The following is a 22,722-nucleotide window of genomic DNA, read 5'->3' on the forward strand; positions in this document are numbered from 1 at the left end:
TTTTATAGTTATTTCCTGGGGAAATTGTAATTTACTTCAGCTGTGGCTTTAAATATCTCCAAATCTGATTTTGCTGAAAACAAAGTTATGAAATGAATGTGTCTGTATGAAATGCATTTAAATTTATGAGAGAACATACGTTTACTTTTTGCTATAAATACATATACAGTCTGGATATAACTACAGGTGGCTTAAAGCATATTCCTTTTATTGGCATCCTTGAATTACCACCTAAGAACTACCTTTGAGTATAGGAATTTCCTAATGTTTATTTCCTAAACTTTTTATGGAAATCAAATATTATCTTTAAGTGAACAGAAATATGAATTAATCTAACAAGAAAAAAAGAGAACACAAAAATAACAGCATTACCACCTGCAGAGTTTCCTGTAAAATGTAACTACACATTCCTAGTCTCAAAATATACCAAGTACACTTACACCTGTTTCCATGTGACCTCAAAGGTACAATCTATACTTACTACAATATAACCTTTCCATACAGTAGTTGACTGAAATTACTTCTTCTTTTGAAAACTATACTCAGGACTATCTCATTCTTAATATCCTCAAACTTAACTGATCTCCACCTCATTCTAACAGTTAGATAAGAGACAAAATACACTCTCCTCTCTGTGTACATCTATCACAATCTACAGTAAATCCATTTTTTGTCTCCCTTACACAGAGTTAGGCCAACACAAAGAAGGCACGGTCACTAAGTCTGCTACTGCAGCTAAGGAAACCCTCTGCTCTGCACTGCCATTTGGGAGAATTCCTGACAGCAGCCACAGTATGTCCTACAGTAAAAACAGCCACCATGATTATTGTGTAAATGCCATGCAAACATTTGACCATGCTTTTTATCCTCCTCTTCCAGATAAAATCCACTTATGAACTGACTCCATTTACATAATCAGAATATTTTGCATAAAAAGCTACACCCCACCTTTTTCCCTGTTCAATCTTCTTACCTGAGTAAAAGTAAGGTGGGGTTTGGGAGCAAAGAAAAAGGAGGATACATTTTCTTTAATCTTCCAGAAGTATGCACCACACAGAAAATTCTCTTCAGTACCTAATAAATACAAGTCTCTACATCTAAAGATTTACTCTAAAAAGTTAAACTCAAGAGAGTCAATACATTTTTAATAATTAAAAAAATCTTTTATATATTCATGAATTCAACATTTTTCATTCAAGAAATTTATAACAGAAATTATGACAAAATTAAGCACACAAGTGATCAAAGTTTTCTCAAATACACCCCTGCTACTGACATATGTATGACACAATAAACTTCAGCCCTGAACGGTGAAAGCTCAGCTCCAAGACTAACCAAGTCTCATCTGCCCTCAGTCCACCAAAAGAGGGTAAATTTAGGATCGACAGTTTCCCCATAAACACAACAGGCAGCCAACACTTCGTGTCCAGAACAAAACTATCACTTGAGGATGCCCAAATCTTTCCCATTTAGGTCTTAAGAAATAGTCTGGCCGACTCCCTCTTGTGAGAGCACGGCAACCACAACTAACTGCTGAACAATCATCGACAGGAAGACACTGGAACTCACCAAAAAAGATACCCCACATCCAAATACAAAGGAGAAGCCAAAATGAGATGGTAGGAGGGGTGAAATTACAATAAAATCAAACCCATAACTGCTGGGCGGGTGACTCACACACTGGAGAACACTTATACAACAGAAGTCCACCCACTGGAGTGAAGGTTCTGAGGCCCACGTCAAGCTTCCTGACCTGGGGGTCCGGCAACAGGAGGAGGAATTCCTAGAGAATCAGACTTTGAAGGCTAGTGGGATTTGACTACAGGACTTTGACAGGACTGGGGAAAACAGAGACTCCACTCTTGGAGGGCACACACAAAGTAGTGTGCGCATCGGGACCCAGGGGAAGGAGCAGTGACCCCACTGGACACTGAACCAGACCCACCTGCTAGTGGTGGAGGGTCTCCTGCAGAGGCGGGGGGTGGCTGTGGCTCACCGTGGGGACAAGGACACTGGCAGCAGAAATTCTGGGAGGTACTCCTTAGCGTGAGCCCTCCCAGAGTCCGCCATCAGCCCCACCAAAGAGCTGGGTAGGCTCCAGTGTTGGGCCGCCTCAGGCCAAACAATCAACAGGGAGGGAACCCAGCCCCACCCATCAGCGGACAAGCGGATTAAAGTTTTACTGAGCTCTGCCCACCAGAGCAACACCCAGCTCTACTCACCACCATTCCCTCCCATCAGGCAACTTGCACAAACCTCTTAGATAGCCTCATCCACCAGAGGGCAGACAGCAGAAGAAAGAAGAACTACAATCCTGCAGCCTGTGGAACAAAAACCACATTCACAGAAAGACAGACAAGATGAAAAGGCAGAGGGCTATGTACCAGATGAAGGAACAAGATAAAACCCCAGAAAAACAACTAAATGAAGTGGAGATAGGCAACCTTCCAGAAAAAGAATTCAGAATAATGATAGTGAATATGATCCAGGACCTCGGAAAAAGAATGGAGGCAAAGATCAAAAAGATGCAAGAAATGTTTAACAAAGACCTAGAAGAATTAAAGAACAAACAAACAGAGATGAACAATAACTGAAATGAAAAATACACTAGAAGGAATCAATAGCAGAATAACTGAGGCAGAAGAACGGATAAGTGACGTGGAAGACAGAATGGTGGAATTCACTGCCGCGGAACACAACAAAGAAAAAAGAATGAAAAGGAATGAAGACAGCCTAAGAAAACTCTGGGACAACATTAAACGCAACAACATTCGCATTATAGGGGTCCCAGAAGGAGAAGAGAGAGAGAAAGGACCAGAGAAAATATCTGAAGAGATTATAGTTGAAACCTTGCCTAACGTGGGAAAGGAAATAGCCACCCAAGTCCAGGAAGCGCAGAGAGTCCCAGGCAGAATACAGCCAAGGAGAAACATGCCAAGACATATAGTAATCAAACTGACAAAAATTAAAGACAAAGAAAAATTATTGAAAGCAACAAGAGAAAAATGACAAATAACATACAGGGGAACTCCCGTATGCTTAACAGCTGCTTTCTCAGCAGAAACTCTACAAGCCAGAAGGCAGTGGCATGATATACTTAAAGTGATGAAAGGGAAGAATCTACAATCAAGATTACTCTACCCAGCAAGGATCTCATTCAGATTCGACAGAGAAATCAAAAGCTTTACAGACAAGCAAAAGCTAAGAGAATTCCTCACCACCAAACCAGCTCTACAACAAATGCTAAAGGAACTTCTCTAAGTGGGAAACACAAGAGAAGAAAAGGACCTACAAAAACAAACCCATAACAATTAATAAAATGGTAATAGGAACATACATATTGATAATTACCTTAAAAGTGAACGGATTAAATGCTCCAACCAAAAGACACAGGCTCACTGAATGGATACAAAAACAAGAGCCATGTATATGCTGTCTACAAGAGACCCACTTCAGACCTAGGGACACATACAGACTGAAAGTGAGGGGATGGAAAAAGATATTCCATACAAATGGAAATCAAAAGAAAGCTGGAGTAGCAATACTCATATCAGATAAAATAGACTTTAAAATAAAGAATGTTACAAGAGACAAGGAAGGACACTACATAATGATCAAGGGATCAATCCACGGAGAAGATATAACAATTATAAATATTTATACACCCAACATACGAGCACCTCAATACATAAGGCAACTGCTAACAGCTCTAAAAGAGGAAATCAACAGTAACACAATAATAGTGGGGGACTTTAACACCTCACTTACACCAATGGACATACCATCCAAGCAGAAAATTAACAAGGAAACACAAGCTTTAAATGACGCAATAGACCAGATAGATTTAATTGATATTTATAGGACGTTCCATCCGAAAACAGCAGATTACACTTTCTTCTCAAGTGCACACGGAACATTCTCCAGGATAGATCACGTCTTGGGTCACAAATCAAGCTTCAGTAAATTTAAGAAAATTGAAATCATATCAAGCATCTTTTCTGACCACAACACTATGAGATTAGAAATCAACTACAGGGAAAAAAATGAGAAAAACACAAACACATGGAGGCTAAACAATACGTTACTAAATAACCAAGAGATCACTGAAGAAATCAAAGAGGAAATCAAAAAATACCTAGAGACAAACGACAATGAAAACACAATGATCCAAAACCTATGGGATGCAGCAAAAGCAGTTCTAAGAGGGAAGTTTATAGCAATACAAGCCTACCTCAAGAAACAAGAAAAATCTCAAATAAACAATCTAATCTTACACCTAAAGGAACTAGAGAAAGAAGCACAAACAAAACCCAAAGTTAGCAGAAGGAAAGAAATCATAAAGATCAGAGCAGAAATAAATGAAATAGAAACAAAGAAAACAACAGCAAAGATCAATAAAACTAAAAGCTGGTTCTTTGAGAAGATAAACAAAATTGATAAACCATTAGCCAGACGCATCAAGAAAAAGAGGGATAGGACTCAAATCAATAAAATTAGAAATGAAAAAGGATGGCAGGGGGTGGGAGGGGTGGTGTGATGAATTGGGAGTTTGGGATTGACATATATACACTAGTATGTATAAAATGGATAACTAATAAGAATCTGCTGTATAAAAAAATAAATAAAATAAAATTCAAAAAGAAAAAGTCACTTAAAAAAAAAAAAGAAAAAGGAGAAGTTACAACAGACACCACAGAAATACAAAGCATCCTAAGAGACTACTACAAGCAACTCTATGCCAATAAAATGGACAACCTGGAAGAAAAGGACAAATTCTTAGAAAGGTATAACCTCCCAAGACTAAACCAGGAAGAAACAGAAAATATGAACAGACCAATCACAAGTAATGAAATTGAAACTGTGATTAAAAATCTTCCAGCAGGGCTTCCCTGGTGGCGCAGTGGTTGAGAGTCCGCCTGCCAATGCAGGGGACACGGGTTCATGCCCCGGTCCAGGAAGATCCCACATGCCGCGGAGTGGCTGGGCCCACGAGCTGTGGCCGCTGAGCCTGGGCGTCCGGAGCCTGTGCTCCACAACGGGAGAGGCCACAACAGTGAGAGGCCTGCGTACTGCAAAAAAAAAAAAAAAATCTTCCAACAAACAAAAGTCCAGGACCAGGTGGCTTCACAGGTGAATTCTATCAAACATTTAGAGAATAGCTAACACCCTTCCTTCTCAAATTCTTCCAAACAATTGCAGAGGAAGGAACACTCCCAAACTCATTCTATGAGGCCACCATCACCCTGATACCAAAACCAGACAAAGATACTACAAAAAAAGAAAATTACAGACCAATATCACTGATGAATATAGATGCAAAAATCCTCAATAAAATATACTAGCAGACAGAATTCAACAACACCTTAAAACGATCATACACCATGATGAAGTGATCATGATCATGATCCCAGGGATGAAAGGATTCTTCAATATACGCAAATCAATCAATGTGATACACCACATTAACAAATTGAAGAATAAAAACCATATGATCATCTCAAGTGACGCAGAAAAGCTTTTGACAAAATTCAACACCCATATATGATAAAAACTCTCCAGAAAGTGGGCATACAGGGAACCTACCTCAACATAATAAAGGCCATGTACGACAAACACACAACAAACATCATTCTCAATGGTGAAAAACTGAAAGTATTTCCTCTAAGATCAGGAACAAGACAAGGATGTCCACTCTCACCACTATTTTCAACATAGTTTTGGAAGTCCTAGCCACAGCAAGCAGAGAAGAAAAAGAAATAAAAGGAATACAAATTGGAAAAGAAGTAAAACTGTCACTGTTTGCGGATGACATGATACTGCACATAGAGAATCCTGAAGATGCCACCAGAAAGCTACTAGAGCTAATCAATGAATTTGGTAAAAGTTGCAGAATACAAAATTAATGCACAGTAATCTCTTGCATTCCTATACAGATCTCTTGCGTTCCTGATGAAAAATATGAAACAGAAACTAAGGAAACACTCCCATTTACCATTCCAACAAAAAGAATAAGATACCTAGGAATAAAGCTACCTAGGGAGACAAAAGACCTGTATGCAGAAAACTATAAGACACTGATGAAATAAATTACAGATGATACAAACAGATGGAGAGATATACCATGTTCTTGGATTGGAAGAATCAGTATTGTGAAAATGTCTATATTACCCAAAGCAATCTACAGATTCAATGCAATCCCTATCAAATTACCAATGGCATTTTTTACAGAACTAGAACAAAAAAATCTTGAAATCTGTATGGAGACACAAGAGACCCTGAATAGCCAAAGCAGTCTTGAGGGAAAAAAAACGGAGCTGGAGGAATCAGATTCCCTGACTTCAGACTATACTACAAAGCTACAGTAATCAAGACAATATGGTACTGGCACAAAAACAGAAATATAGATCAACGGAACAGGATAGAAAGCCCAGAGAAAAACCCACGCACCTATGGTCAACTAATCTATGACAAAGGAGGCAAGGATATACAATGGAGAAAAGACAGTCTCTTCAATAAGTGGTGCTGGGAAAACTGGACAGCTACATGTAAAAGAATGAAATTACAACGATCCCTAACACCATACACAAAAATAAGCTCAAAATGGCTTAGAGACCTAAATGTAAGACTGGACACTATAAAACTCTTAGAGGAAAACATAGGAAGAACATTCTTTGACATAAATCACAGCAAGATCTTTTTTGATCCATCTCCTAGAGTAATGGAAATAAAAACAAAAATAAACAAATGGGCTAATGAAACTTCAAAGCTTTTGAAAAGCAAAGGAAACTACAAAAAATACGAAAAGACAACCCTCAGAATGGGAGAAAGTATTTGCAAACGAATCAATGGACAGAGGATTAATCTCCAAAATATATAAACATCTCATACAGCTCAATAATAAAAAAACAAACAACCCAATCAAGACCTAAATAGACATTTCTCTAAAGAAGACATACAGATGGCCAAGAAGCACATGAAAAGCTGCTCAACATCACTAATTATTAGAGAAATGCAAATCAAAACGACAATGAGGGGCTTCCCTGGTGGCACAGTGGTTAAGAATCTGCCTGCCAATGCAGGGGACACGGGTTCAAGCCCTGCTCTGGGAATATTCCACATGCCATGGAGCAACTAAGCCCATGTGCCACAACTACCGAGCCTGCATTCTAGAGCCCATGAGCCACAATTACTGAAGCCCACGCACTTAGAGCCCATGCTCCGCAACAAGAGAAGCCACTGTAATGAGAACCCCGCACACAGCAACCAAGAGTAGCTCCCACTCGCCGCAACTAGAGAAAGCCTGTGCACAGCAATGAAGACCCAGTGCAGCCAGTGCAGGGAGGGTGGGAGGGAGGGAGACGCAAGAGGGAACAGATATGGGAACATATGTATATGTATAACTGACTCACTTTGTTATAAAGCAGAAACTAACACACCATTGTAAAGCAATTACACTCCAATAAAGATGTAAAAATAAATAAATACATAAATAAATACATAAATAAGTTCAAAAAATAAATAAAAATAAATTTAAAAAAATAATAAAACGACAATGAGGTATCACCTCACACCACTCAGAACGGACATCATCAGAAAATCTACAAACAACAAATACTGGAGAGGGTGTGGAGAAACGGGAACCCTCTTGCACTGTTGGTGGGAATGTAAATTGATACAGCCACTATGGAGAACAGCATGGAGGTTCCTTAGAAAATCAAAAACAGAATTAACATATGACCCAGCAATCCCACTACTGGGCATATACCCAGAGGAAACCATAATTCAGAAAGACACATGCGGGCTTCCCTGGTGGCGCAGTGGTTGGGAGTCCGCCTGCTGATGCAGGGGGCGCGGGTTCGTGCCCCGGTCCGAGAGGATCCCATGTGCCACGGAGCAGCTGGGCCCGTGGGCCGTGGCCACTGGGCCTGCGCGTCCGGAGCCTGTGCTCCGCGACGGGAGAGGCCACAACAGTGAGAGGCCCGCGTATCGAAAAAAAAAAAAGACACATGCACCCCAATGTTCATTGCAGCACTATTTACAATAGCCAGGACATGGAAGCAACCTAAATGCCCGTTGACAGACGAATGGATACAGAAGATGTGGTACATATATACAGTGGAATATTACTCAGCCATAAAAAGGAACAAAATTGGGTCATTTCTACAGATGTGGATGGACCTAGAGACGGTCATACGGAGTGAAGTAAGTCAGAAAGAGAACAACAAATATCGTATATTAACGCATATATATGGAACCTAGAAAAATGGTACAGATGAACCGGTTTGCAGGGCAGAAATAGAGACACAGACATAGACAACAAACGTATGGACACCAAGGGGGAAAAGCGGGGGGGGAGGGGGGGCAGGGGTGGCGGTGGGATGAACTGGGAGATTGGGATTGACATATATACACTAATATGTGTAAAATAGATAACTAATAAGAACCTGCTGTATAAAAAAATAAATAAAATTTAAAAATTAAAAAAAAAAGGAAATACTCTGGCCATGGTGCCTTTAAGTCACATTCACCCCTCGTTCTAGGGTATGTCCTATGTCATATGTCATACAGAGGTTATGGGCATATGTCATAAATACACCCAAACGCCATCATTCTACGAGGCTATTGTATTTCAAAGCAGCTGTCACTAGTAGAGAGAAACTATGTAGTATGTACACATTTCTTCATTTCATGATATGTCACTTCACAAAGGCTTACGTAAAGAAAAATTATTTTAATACTTACACTGGGGCTTCCCTGGTTGCTCAGTGGTTAGGAGTTCCACCTGCCAATGCAGGGGACATGGGTTCAAGTGCTAATCCGGGAAGATCCCACATGCTGCAGAGCATCTAAGCCCATGCACCACAACTACTGAGCCCATGTGCCACAACTACTGAAACCTGCAGGCCTAGGGCCCATGCTGCGCAACAAGAGAAGCCACCTCAATGAGAAGCCCACACACCGCAACAAAGAGTAGCCCCCGCTTGCCGTAACTAGAGAAGGCCTGTGTGCAGCAACGAAGAACCGACGCAGCCAAAAATAAATAAATACGATAAATTTATTTAAAAAAAAGAAATACACTGTACTATTAATCTCAGTTTCACAAATTAACAAAGATATTTTTTAAAGGGAGAGACTGAGTTACTAAAATGTACAACAAAAACTAGAAGAAGAGCCAAAAATGATTCCAAATCTCCAACCAATCATCTGCAACATCAGAGGGAAAAACTGACCTTCGGCAGTGCAGAGCAGAGGGCTGGGTCACAGCGGGCGCTCGGCAGTGTGCTGACCAACGAACAGCCCTCGAGCGTCTCCCTTCTCCTCCCGCTCACTCACCAGTCCCAGCTTCGCCCACTGCTCACTACACTACCCATCGCTGACAGTGGGCAAGTGACTGGAAGAAAATGACCTCTGCTTGAAGGAGTGGGGATTAACAGTTGTGTTTATGACAAACAACACAGCATTTGGTAAGACAGCCAAGAAATGCTACTTTGCATTAAACACAACGCAGAATAAACCAAATGTCTTATATTAGTATAATAAAATAAAATGAAAGTTTTGACAAAAGAAAGAATAGGCTTCTCTCTGTCAAAATGGAAATTACTTGAGATTTTGTAGGTAGTAAAATCAGTAGCTAAGCCAATATTAAAACAAGTACAATTTTATCATATTATTTACCAGAAAATTTAGAAGTACAGCACATGAGCTGTGTGCCATTAAAAAGCACTGACCAGGCTTCCCTGGTGGCGCAGTGGTTGAGAGTCCGCCTGCCGATGCAGGGGACACAGGTTCGTGCCCCGGTCCGGGAGGATCCCACATGCCACGGAGCGGCTGGGCCCGTGGGACATGGCCGCTGGGCCTGCGCGTCCAGAGCCTGTGCTCCGCAACGGGAGAGGCCACAACAGTGAGAGGCCCGCATACCGCAAAAAACCACTGACCTAGGGATGTCCACTTCAGCCAGGAAAGGGTAACTAGTATGGAAAATGCCCTCCAATGGTAAACAAATAGAAAAATAGACACAATCCAGGAAACTTTTCAGATCTTGAGACAACGGGCAAGGCAGGCCTGTGATCCCCACTGAACCCTCTGTCTGGCTGAAGGCAACCCTGGACAACAGTACAGGAAGGGGAATCGAAGCAGAGCACTGCAGCTTCAGTAAGTTGAGGAGAGAAAATTTCAAGTTCTGGGAAGCTGAGTCAAGCTGACAATTGCAAGGCAGAGTATCAGAGATGAAAAAGTTGTAGAAAATAAGTTTCAGAAATCTGCACAAAGAGCCGGAGGACGACAGGACAACAAGTTCATCAGCAAGCTGAAAGTAAACATCATCACCCAGCAAAAATTTCTTCAAAAATAAAGATGTCTACCGAGAAAGAATGGATAGACAAGGTATGATAGACTCATACAAGGAAATACTACTCAGCAATAAAAAGGAACAAATTACACAACAACATAGATGAATCTCAACTACACTGTGCTAAAAAATGCCTTACACAGTCATTCATACCATACAATTCTGTTGACATGAAATCCTACGACAGGCACAGGCAAAACTGATCTGAGGTGGAAGAAAAACAGCAGTTGTCTCGGGCTGGGCGGGCGGGGGAGGGTGCTGGGGCAGGGACTGTGAGCATGGAGGGACTTTCTGTGCCCCCCATTTCTTGTTTGTAAGAAAGGTTTCAGCCTCCTAGACCTTCCCTGAGTTCCAAAGGGCAGATTCCAACAGTTACTAATTAGAGGAGTGAGGGAATGCAGAAACAAAGGAAGAGCAGTCAAGAACTAACAGTGCAGGGGTTTCCCTGGTGGCGCAGTGGTTAAGAATCCACCTGCCACTGCAGGAGACACGGGTTCGACACCTGGTCCAGGAAGATCCCACATTTCCACGGAGCAACTGAGCCCTTGCGCCACAACTACGGAGCCCGCATGCCACAACTACTGAAGCCCGCGTGCCTAGAGCCTGTGCTCGGCAACAAGAGAAGCCATCGTAATGAGAAGCCCGTGCACCACAATGAAGAGTAGCCCCTGCTCCCCGCAACTAGAGAAAGCCCGCGCACAGAAATGAAGACCCAACGCAGTCAAAAATAAATAAATAAAATAAATAAGTTTATATATTAAAAAAAAGAAAGAAAGAATAATGCAGTGATAAACCAGGATCCTGGTTCCTCCTCAAGGGATATACCTAACAATCTGATACAGATCTCTGACTGCTTCTACACGAACTAAGGGCCCCACCCAGGTGGAAGATGTTAACTTCAGGCTGAGCAGAAGCACATAGACCCCAGACCGGTTGGAAGCAGAAGACTGATGACTGAAATTCCTTGAACACCACCCTTTTACCTCCCCACCAACCAATCAGAGGATGGTTACACACCTTGCAGCCCTCCTCCTGAGTTTTACCTATAAAAACTCTTCCAATTCCAATCTCTCTTCTGTCCCTCAATATGCTATCAAGAAGGCTACTAGCAGAACCACCGGAGAGTTCAGGTCTTTTAAGCACGAGCCGCCTGGTCTCCTTGCTTGGTCCTGCAATACACCATTCTGTTCTTCAAATTCCAACGTTCTGGTTTGTTTGGCCTCACAGTGAGTTGGGCACACGAACTTGGGTTCAACAACAAAACGACAATGGTCTACACTTTGATAAGTGTTTGGGTTGCAAAGGCAACGTTAAATTTTGTAAATTTGATAATTATATGAATTATATTACGGTCATATTGTTCTTAGCACATACTCACCGAAGTATTTAAGGGGATAAAGGGCGTGATGGCTGCAACCTACTCTCAAAGGCCTTGGTAAAAAGTAAATATATGGGGACTTTCCTCGTGGCACAGTGGTTAAGAATCCGCCTGCTGATGCAGGGGACACAGGTTTGAGCCCTGGTCCGGGAAGATCCCACATGCCGCAGAGCAGCTAAGCCCGTGTGCCACAACTGCTGAGCCTGTGATCTAGAGCCCACGAGGCACAACTACTGAGCCAGAGTGCCACAATTACTGAAGCCCACACGCCTAGAGCCCGTGCTCGGCAATGGGAGAGACCACTGCAATGAGAAGCCTGCGCACTGCAATGAAGAGTAGCCCCCGCTCGCCACAACGAGAGGAAGCCCGTGCGCAGCAATGAAGCCCCAATGCAGCCAAAAATAAAATTAATTCATTTTTTAAAAAAGGATAGCATTGTGGAGAAACCTCTTTAAAAAAAAAAGTAAAAAAAAAAAGTAAATATATGTGTGTGTATGTGCACATATATATATGGAGGGACAGAGAGAGAGGGAAGGGAGGGATGGGGAGGGAGAGAAGAGGAAAATGGGGATGGGGTAGGGAAGGCACGCAGGCAAATGTAACAAAATGTTAATTTAATATTTGGTGAATCTAGGTGAAGTACAGTATTTGGGAGTTCCCTATACTGCATCTTACAACTTTTCCATGAAAGAAAAAAATTTTTTCATTTAAAAAAACAAAACATGCTAGACACCTGAAACATTGTAACCCAACTATACTTCAATTTTTAAAAATTTAAAAAACAAAACAAGGAGCAGCAAACTAGAAAGGATGCTGGAAGGGCTTTCAGAGGCGCCAACCTAGTGGTATGATATTGACGAAAAAGGCAAAAGTTGTGTCATTGCGTACTGAAATCGACAAGTGTTCATACCGCAGATCCCGTCACCCAGAAAAGATAAAACTGAGTTTAATATCTTTTAGTACATTTTGTTTAAGAAGACCTGTTAAGTATCCTTTTGAAAAATATAATAAATATGGTTACATATTTTTTAAGTGTACGCTCCACTATTTTTTTTCTATTCTGCATATACGATAACCTTTCAATTGAACAGTGAGTCACACTGAAACCTCTTAGAAGACACTGTACGTGGCAGTTACACTCCACACGTGTGGTGCAGCAACGACACATGATCCCAACCAGAGGGAGCACCCGGCAAACTGCCCGCCCGCATCCACACAAATGGACCACTGACAGCACCCAGAAACACCGTTAACTGTAAGAAGCATCCCAGCCCTCTTCTCAGACTGCAGAACCAGGGTTAAGTTAGTGCAGGTTCCAGAGAAAAACACAGGGGTGGAGCCAGACAACAAAATGTAAGCAGAACAATTCCAATCTCTCTTCTGTCCCTCAATATGCTATCAAGAAGGCTACTAGCAGATCTCTGGAGTATGCTCACCATACAAAGGGCGGCAGGCAGGGGCTGCGGTGAGCAGGTCTGGGCACCCAGTGGTTTACATCTCTAAGGAAGAGTAAGGTGGGTCTCAAACACAGAGGGGCACGTGCAATAAAGGAACAAAAACCAGCCTCATTTTATCACTGATTCTATTATAACCACACAGTGGAGTATCCTCCCATCCTAAAATCATGAAGAGCTCATCATTTAAAATAGCGGCCTTCTTATTTTCTAAAGTCAAACAAACTTTTATTTTTAAATAAAAATTAAAACACACATATACACACACAACTTTCCACTTTAATTTCCCTCCCTGCCCTATACAAGCCTTTCTTAAGCAAGGGCCTATTGGGGAAAAGTGCTAAATAACAGCTCTGGAGGACATCAAAAGGCACCACAAAGTAATAACAAGTAACTCTCTTACATACTTTTAAGAAAGTGTATTTACAGTCACAATTAAGTCTTAAGTTCAGTAAAGCTAATGTGTATTATTTTCTGTGTACGTTCTTATTATTTCTAGCAGTGTAAAATATAACTAACTGTACCCTACAATTATAGCTGACTAAACAAAAGAGATGAAGACTGCATAATTAACTCTGTCTCGGGACTTCCCTGGTGGGCAGTGGTTAAGACTCTGCACTCCCAATGCAGGGGGCCCGGGTTCGATCCCTGGTCAGGGAGCTGTATCTCACATGCATGCCACAACTAAGAGTTCGCATGCCACAACTAAGGAGCCAGCAAGACGCAACTAAGGAAAAAGCCCTTGAGCCGCAACTAAGGAGCCCACCTGCTGCAACTAAGGAGCCCACCTGCTGCAACTAAGACCCAGTGCAACCAAATAGATAAATAAATAAATATTTTAAAAATAAAATAAATTTGTCCCATCAATCTGAGGAAACAGTTCATATTAATTTTTAAAGCTGGTAAAACTATTTTCTCCAGAGCTACAAGAGCTTGAACAACATGGAAGGAATCCTAAAATAATTTAACTTTTAAAACAACTTTTACTTATGCTAATTACATGACATCTGTAATATACAATTGTATTATACGAAGACAAGCCACGTTATAAAGCCTTTAGAGGTCATGAATAAATAAGCATACAAAAATCAGCCAAGGACTTCAAGGCAGTGTCTATGCTAAAATCTATTTCACTTAAACGTCCAGGATACCTCATCCAGAAAAGTAAAATTAAATCCAGCTTGAAAGAAAAGTTGAGCTGAAGTGTGTGCAATATCTATCTGTATGTATATACACAGAAGTCAACTATCTTTTTCTTTTTTTAAGTTTGGTGTATGATTTCCATACAGAAAAACCTCCAGTTCAGTGAGTTCTGACAAACATACTCAGTTGTATGGCCATGGAAGATACGGCCTCTTTCCATCACCCCAAGAAGTGCTCTCATGCCCTTCTGTACACAGGTCTCTCCCACCCTCAGCCCTAGGCAACCACTCACCTCATTTTTATTCTCAGAGCTTTGCCTTTACCAAAATGTTGTATAAATGGAATCAAAGTTATATTCGCGCTTTGTGTTTTCACTTGGTACAATGCTTTGGCGATTCACCCATTTTGCCGCCTATGTCAGTAGCTAATTCCTTCCTATTGCTGAATAGGATTCCACCGTAAGGGCGGACCACAACCTGCTCATCCATTGACCAGCTGTTGGGCATCCGAGTTGTTTGCCATTTTAAGTGATTATGAATAGAGCTGCTATAAACATTCATACACACGAACATAAATTTTCATCTCCCCTGGGTAAATACCTCCAAGTAGGATTACTGGACTGTATGATAAGTATATGCTCAACTTTATAAGAAACTGCCAAATCGTTTTCCAAAGTGGTTATAACACTTTGCATTCCCACCAGCGAAGCAAGAGAGTTCTAACTGCTTCACAGCTTTGTCTCTGGGCACTGTCACCCTGTGTTGTCTTGTTCTGTTTTAATGCTATAGCCATTCTAATAGGATTGCAATGGTATCTCAATGTGGTTGTCATCTGCATTTCCCCAACGATTAATGATGCTGAGCATCTTTCTGTGTGCTTATTCTTATCCATATGAAGGGGATGAAAGGCCTAATCAAACCTTTTGGCCATTTTTTCAATTGAAGTTTTTATTGAGACATCTTTTTTTTTTTAACTGAAGTATAGTTGCTGTACAATATTACATAAGTTACAGGTTACAATATAGTGATTCACAATTTTTTCTTAATTAATTAATTTATTTTATTTTTGGCTGTGTTGGGTCTTCATTGCTGCGCGCAGGCTTTCTCTAGTCACGGCGAGCAGGGGCTACTCTTCATTGCAGTGCGTGGACTTCTCTTGTTGCGGAGCATGGGCTCTAGGTGCGCGGGCTTCAGCAGTTGTGGCTCGCAGGCTCTAGAGCCCTAGACTCAGTAGTTGTGGCGCACGGGTTTAGCTGCTCTGTCGCATGTGGGATCTTCCCGGACCAGGGCTCAAACCCGTGTCCCCTGCATTCACAGGCAGATTCTTAACCACTGGGCCACCAGGGAAGTCCTGATTCACAATTTTTAAAGGTTATACTCCATTTACAGTTATTATAAAGCATTGGCTATATTCCCCATGTTGTACAATATATCCTTGTAGTTTATTTTATTAATAGTTTGTACGTCTTACTCCCCTACCCCTATACTGCCCCTCCCCAATCCCTCTCCCCAGTGGTAATCACTAGTTTGTTCTCTATATCAGTGAGGCTTTTTTGTTTTTGTTATATTCACTAGTTTGTTGTATTTTTTCAGGTTCCACATGTAAGTGATAACATACAGTATTGTCTTTCTTTGTCTGACTTATTTCACTTAGCATAATGCCCTCCAAGTCCATCCATGTCGCTGCAAGTGGCAAATTTTTGTTCTTTTTAGTGAGACATCTATCCTTTTTAATATACAGTTAATCAAAGAAGAAATGCTGAAAAGTTTGCATATTTTGATAAGCCACTTAGAATTCATGAGTAGACAAAAATCTAAAATGCTTCCTTACCATCCCAATTCCCAACACCCTACTTGCCCCCCGCTAAAAAAAACATCTATGATATGCCAAAACAGGTAGAAAGAAAAAAATCCCCTCCTCTCCTTACTCTGAATGTAAAAACCACAGGAAAAGTCGTCTCCCTACTTTTAGGGACAGGAATGGACCAATTTCCCTATTTTTACAAGTATTTGTTGAAATACTTTCCGTAGTATGAGCCAGGAACACATGATTGGCAACTACCTGCAGAGCTCTGCAGATACAGTGGTAACGCAAGTCAGCATGGGCGATACATACACGCTGAATACACGCATCGTGGTCGACACGTGGCTGACAGCACAGAAAGGAAGCACAGTGCTGCGGGCAGGTCCGCGGGCAGGTCCGCGGGCAGTTGAGCAGGCAGCACGACGCTCCTCGCTATGAAAGCACGACCCACATGCAGGAGCGCAAGGGCTAAGACTTACTGCAAAGGAACCTGAAAACTCGATAACCACCGTATGAAACCTTGGGCAAGTTTCTTAACATCTCTAAGACCCGTTTCTCATCTACAAAACGTGAATAGTAACTGCTACCTTCCTGAATTACTATAAAAAATTAAATAATATTCTAACTCACACAACAACTGACACATAAATGGCAGCTATTATGATTATTACATTCACCCGAAGTTCCTGAATCACAATGTGAGACTGGAAAGATAAAGATGCACTCTTCAGAGAGCTGTGCGTATGAAACTGGAGGCTCACACAGCAGGTAATGTGCACACACTGGACGCACTGAACTAAATGCAGGTGCAGGGTCCCGACCACGCATGAAAACTACCAGGTGTTTACATAAGAGGTGCCCTGGAGTTGGCAATCATGAAAGCCTCTGTGGACCTTATTTCTTACGATTTTGCCTCAGCGTTTCAAAGGCACTGACACTTCTTTGCAAAAGGATCTAATCTAATCACCCTTGGTCTCGCATGACCTCATCACGGACGGCTTATTTTCCTCCAGGATGCTACAGCTATGCCATACAAATTAGACTGGTGCGTACACACCTCAGTGACATTTTCCACCCACTCTGCTTGCCACATTCCCAGTGCAGCCAAATGTGGAACAGCTTCTGGACAGCTTCTTAAATGCCCTGTTCTTGCCTGACAAACGGAGCGTAGCTTCAGCACAGTCCGGCGCCAATGACTGGTTTGGACAGCCAGAGGCCAATTTTATTTTTTGTGACAGGTGCTCTATAAGGATTTTTTTCCATGAATCAATACATGAAATCAACAGTTTAAGATTATCACTTGCATTCAAGTGTCCTGATATCTCCTATGCTCAGGTTTTAGGACAACATTAAAAATTTACATCAGACGTTTAACAATCTGAATCACATTTCCCATGTAAACCTGTTTAAATCTCTTAAGGGTAGAGTCTGTAACTCAGTTAATATGTACAGTCTCTGTACAATCTAGGTCCATCTCTGTGCTTATTCTTGCACTTTTCTCTACCTGGATTGCCCTTCCACAGCTACAGCCAGCCCTTCTTCTCTTCCCCTGCAGGCTCCCCCAGGAAGACAGTTGTCCCCTCCCTCTGCACTTCCCACCATACTTTTCTCCATCAACGTTTCTACCTTGTTTCCCTGCTCCTGCCCCATCTGCCCTATGTTCTTCAAGCCAGGCACCGTTCCCAGCAGGCAGGAGGAACATCTGTCCAGAGGAGGCAGGGAAAGGGCAGGTATGCCCGGGGGTGAGACAGAATTAAAATACTTGATCAACCTTACTTACAGAGCTAGTAGAGGAGGTGAGAACTCTTAGCCAGACTTAAGAATATTAAGCAAACAGGAAAAAAATGTGGCCATTAGAGGTCCAAGAAAGCAGGAAAACAAAAAGTTGAACAAAAAAGGAAACGTAATCACACTGAATTAACTGGCTCAACAGTGAGCAATGTTTACAAAGTCAAGAAAAATTAAAAACTAAATTATGGGTCTAAACAAAAATTGTGATTTAACTATATAGCAAAGTTGAAAATGTAACTTTTTCTAAAATTGATGCATCAGTGACTCCTGACTAGTACAGAAATATAGTTAGGAAACATGGATGCAAACGCTAAAAGAAACGTCTAAAGCAGAGGATTCCAGGGGCCTCCAGGAGGGGGGCACGAGATGCTTAAAAGATGTCTTTATTCCAAAATGGGGGTCTTCAGAGGGTCTCAAGGCAGCCTCCCTTCTGTCTACCACCTTCCCACAAACCATTCACCCTGAAAATGGTCTGCATACATATTTCAGCAACTCCGCTCCTCCAAAACTTTGCTTTGCTTTCTTAGGGTTGCGGTTGTAAACTCCTCCATCCCAAGTCCCTGCCTTCTAGCCCAACACCCCAAAACACAGCAAGAACCAAGAGCCAGCTCTGGCAAAGCAGCTTCTGGAGCAGAGCCATTCTGCAGGGGCTCAGGTGGGCCAGGGGCTTATGATGGGGCACTCAGGTAGATCCAGGGGCCTGGACCTCAGCATCACAGCTCTGGACTCACTCTGGGGGAGGCCAGAATTACTCATGTGGTCTGACTGTTTGTCTGGAGCTGGGGAAAACAATTACAGGAACACTGGTTAGAAGGTTATTTTCCTAGGCTTATATATTTTCAAACACTGGGGGAGAAAAAAAAAAAAAGAGCCAACGCAGAATCAGTAGATTATGTCTTGGTGCTAAAAGCTCCACGGAGCTGGGGCAGAGGCTCTTGGTCCATCAGGAGCTGGCCTGGCATCTCACCACCCTCCCGTCAGGCTTTTCTTCCACTGTGTATTATATCAAGAAGAAGATTTTTGAGTAACTTCTACTAAATACTGCCCCCTCATGTAACCGTCTTGTGCTGTACCAAGATGAGATACTTTTAAGCGCTAATGCTGCTGAAAAGCTACACTTGATATTCTGCCTCTTGTTTGGATCTACTAAGAGAACTTATTTTGTGCCAAGCATTAAATATTCCTTCATTCAGCATTTAGCAAAAACCACCTACAGGTCAAGCAGAAAAGATGCAGAGGTGAAATAAAATCTTTTTTATTTCGAAGACTCTAGGAAACAGACTTTCACCCAAATAAATGTTACAGTTACAGGAAGAAACATATAATCTGGACTGGGAGGAGGGAATGAAACAAGGCTGTCACCTCACGACCTGCGACACAATCACACCTGGCACAGCCATGCAGAAGAGGCTCCTCTGACAGCCAATAAAGAGCAGCAGGAATTGGAAAAACAGGAGTAAGACTTACGGGCCTTGCTAGGAAATTGAAACTGCATGACATAATTTCCCTTCCCTAATACCTAGCCTCCGTAGAAACAGAAGTGGCTTGGGAAGAAAGAGAACAAAGGAGGAAAGTGAGCTGACCTTCAGAAGGAAATGGAAAAACCACCAGGGCCCTGCCACTTGGACATCCAAGACAAGGACACTGGCCAAAGTGAAATTCAACACAGTTATAAACTGTCATGAATCCTGAATCCATGAAGTCCAAGTTCATGAGGCTTTTACCGACACAACATATTGGTACAACAAAGTGCTTACCAATGCCAATACCCCAGGAGAGATGTATGAATCGTCTACCAACTGTCTGTCCTTGATTTACCACTAAACTAACCAGAAAGAGCAGTCTTTGGAAATGACAAACTGGGATAGAATCTCAAGTTTACAACTTCCCAGCGGTGGAGCATGAAACAAATTCCGAAGTTACAAATCACAAAGAGCCCAGTCTTCCTCTCATTAAAACGGGAAAACTCCCACGGAGTAACTGCTAACATTTCTGAGTGCTGAGCACCTTACACACCTCTCACCACACTGGGAGGTGCTATCAAAACACCGTTTGTTGGATGGGAAAGCTAGGTTTAGGTAGCTAGTCAAGAGTTAGTAAGTAGCTAAGTCGCCATCTGAATCCAGAGCCCACGACAATCAGGTACCAGAGTAAAGGGCACAAGCTCTGAACCAGACTGAGTCTGAATCCCAGCTTTGCATTTACTAGCTTAGTAACTTTTAACCTCTCTGTACTTAAGTTATGCAAACGTGAAAGAGGGGAGAGGAGCAACCTCACTCACGGGGTTATTGTGAGGACCCATCAGCAGCTATAACTTGGTGTTGATAAGGCACCAGGCACTATTCTAAAGCATGCGATGTTACTGTTGTTGTTAATCATTATTATTACACTATCTCAGCAAAAATATATACATAGTATCTACACAGAGAAGGTACTACATAACTTCTGTTCTTTCTCTCACTTACTCTGCAAAATTCACTACCTTTTGTTAGTTTCTACTGTGTGTCAAAGAAACCCTAAGACAGGGGAAAGAAAAATCAAAGCAAAACAAAAAACCAAGACACAAGTGTGGCAAGAGAATCAGACTCACAGTTCAGAAGGCCACCATAACTCTGTGACGAAGTCAAACGATGATTTACAAATACTCCTAGTTTCTCTTTCCTCTTTCCATAGCGGTCAGAAGGAACCTGACAAGAAAAGACAACGTGCGTTTATAAAATCGTCTTCACTACCACTTCTTCAAAGCTCTATTGTGTTCATCCCCTCACAGTCAGCTTCAATACCTACCACGCATACCGTGCCAGACCTGGAATGAGGGATAAAAACATGTTATCAAGTCCCTGTCTTCAAACCTACATTCCAGTTAAGAAAATAATGTGGAAAACTGAAAACTATTAAACCATACCAAGAAGCATATATTAATGAGTCACAAAGTTAGCGAATAAGTTCAGGGTAAGATCACCAACAATATATACATCTATTTCATCCTCTCCCACCAAAATCACACTAAAGAGATATAAAAAAATTTTAAAAACAAAACATAGCTCAGGCAGAACTGAAAGGAGAAAAAGAAAGGGAATTCTGGAAGCTGTGAGAAAAGTTTCTCACATGGAAGATAAAAACCAAAACAAAATAAGAAAAAAAACTTGGAGGAAACGGAAACTATGAAAGATTGTAAGCACAGTAAATGACTCAGCAGGCCAAGAAAGCCAGATGCTAAGCCAGCAGTGGAAAAAACTAAGACCCAATTCCATTTACACATCGGTATCCCAGAAGACTCAGAACTGGCAGCACCCGTGCAGCCAACTGAGGGTGAGGAAGGTGGAGGCCTAAACACAGAGGAGCAGGTGAAGCTGCTTAAGCCACAGCCAGAACCTCAACACCATCTCTGACACAGACTGGACGGTCACTCCGTGGTCTCTGGACTGAAGTCCCCCTGTCCAGCTGCACTAACACAGGCGGACTTCATCAGCGTACATAACTCAACGGTGGATGCTTCAGCTTCCCACCACCCACCCACTCAGCCCCCAGAATTCTACAGATAAGAGTCTGGGGAATCTGTCCAGGCCAAGGAGAAAGACCTAAAGATACACTGGGGATTCCCCAACAAATGGTCCACCCAGAATATCCTGATGTAAAAGTCAAAAGGCCCAGTCCATGGCAGACGGAAGGACGGGGGTGGGAGGGTGGGAGGGAAGGAAGCAAGGAGGGAAATAACTTGAAAGAAACAGAAACTATACAATCAATAACCTAGAGATAAGAAGACACTGCAATCAATAAACAAAAACAGGATGTTCTATGAAATATTACTCAGCCATAAAAAGAAACGAAATTGAGCTATTTGTAATGAGGTGGATAGACCTAGAGTCTGCCATACAGAGTGAAGTAAGTCAGAAAGAGAAAGACAAATACCATATGCTAACACATATATATGGAATTTAAGAAAAAAAAATGTCTTGAAGAACCTAGGCGTAAGACAGGAATAAAGACACAGACCTACTAGAGAACGGACTTGAGGATATGGGGAGGGGGAAGGGTGAGCTGTGACAAAGAAAGAGAGAGGCATGGACATATATACACTACCAAACGTAAGGTAGATAGCTAGTAGGAAGCAGCCGCATAGCACAGGGAGATCAGCTCGTGCTTTGTGATAAGAGAGAAGAGATATGGGAACATATGTATATGTATAACTGATTCACTTTGTTATAAAGCAGAAACTAACACACCATTGTAAAGCAATTATACCCCAATAAAGATGTGTAAAAAAAAAAACAACAGGATGTTCTTTTAAAAGAACAAAAGAAGTACTCTTGGATATTAAAGAAGCTTAGCACAGAAATAAAAAACTAAAGAAGAAGGTTAAGTCAAATTGAAGACATTTCCCTGAAAGCAAAATAAAAAGGAAGGAAGAAAGGAAGGGAGGGAGGGAGGGAGGGAGGGAGGGACGGTGGGAAGAAAAGTATACTGGAGTGAAAGTATAAGAAAATTACAGAACTTGTCTATAACACCCAAGTTGTGGATAACAAGACTTCCAGAAAGACAGAACAAGGAAACAGAAGGGAGAAAATCTTCAGCACAATAACTTGAAAACATTTTCCCATAGCTGAGGGATAAAAGTTACCAGAATGAAGGTCCCCACTAGACAAGCAGAACAGTAGATGAAAAGAGACCCACACTTCATGCCATTTAAAAAGACTTGGACAATTTTTTTAATTCCTACAAGCTTCTAAAGATGGAAAGAAAAAAGTTACATACAAAGAATAAAAAATTAGAATAAGCTTCTGAACTGAAAACCAGTAACATGG

At 41.7% G+C, this 22,722-nt stretch overlaps 1 protein-coding gene across 3 annotated transcripts in view; it reads right to left on the reverse strand.

Annotated features, from left to right (window-relative positions):
• PTK2 (protein tyrosine kinase 2) overlaps positions 1-22,722 on the reverse strand; it is a 254,311-nt gene that overhangs the window by 202,103 nt on the left and 29,486 nt on the right. For 2 of the 3 annotated variants that reach the window (XM_060287148.2, XM_060287147.2), the window contains exon 2: positions 20,508-20,604. The exons of the other annotated variant lie outside the window; for it this stretch is intronic. The gene's annotated coding sequence lies outside the window, so the exon portion shown is untranslated. The remainder of the gene's footprint in view (positions 1-20,507; positions 20,605-22,722) is intronic. 3 annotated transcript variants of the gene reach the window in all.

This window comes from Globicephala melas, chromosome 17 (assembly GCF_963455315.2).
Source record: "Globicephala melas chromosome 17, mGloMel1.2, whole genome shotgun sequence".
Classification (NCBI taxonomy): Eukaryota; Metazoa; Chordata; class Mammalia; order Artiodactyla; family Delphinidae; genus Globicephala; species Globicephala melas.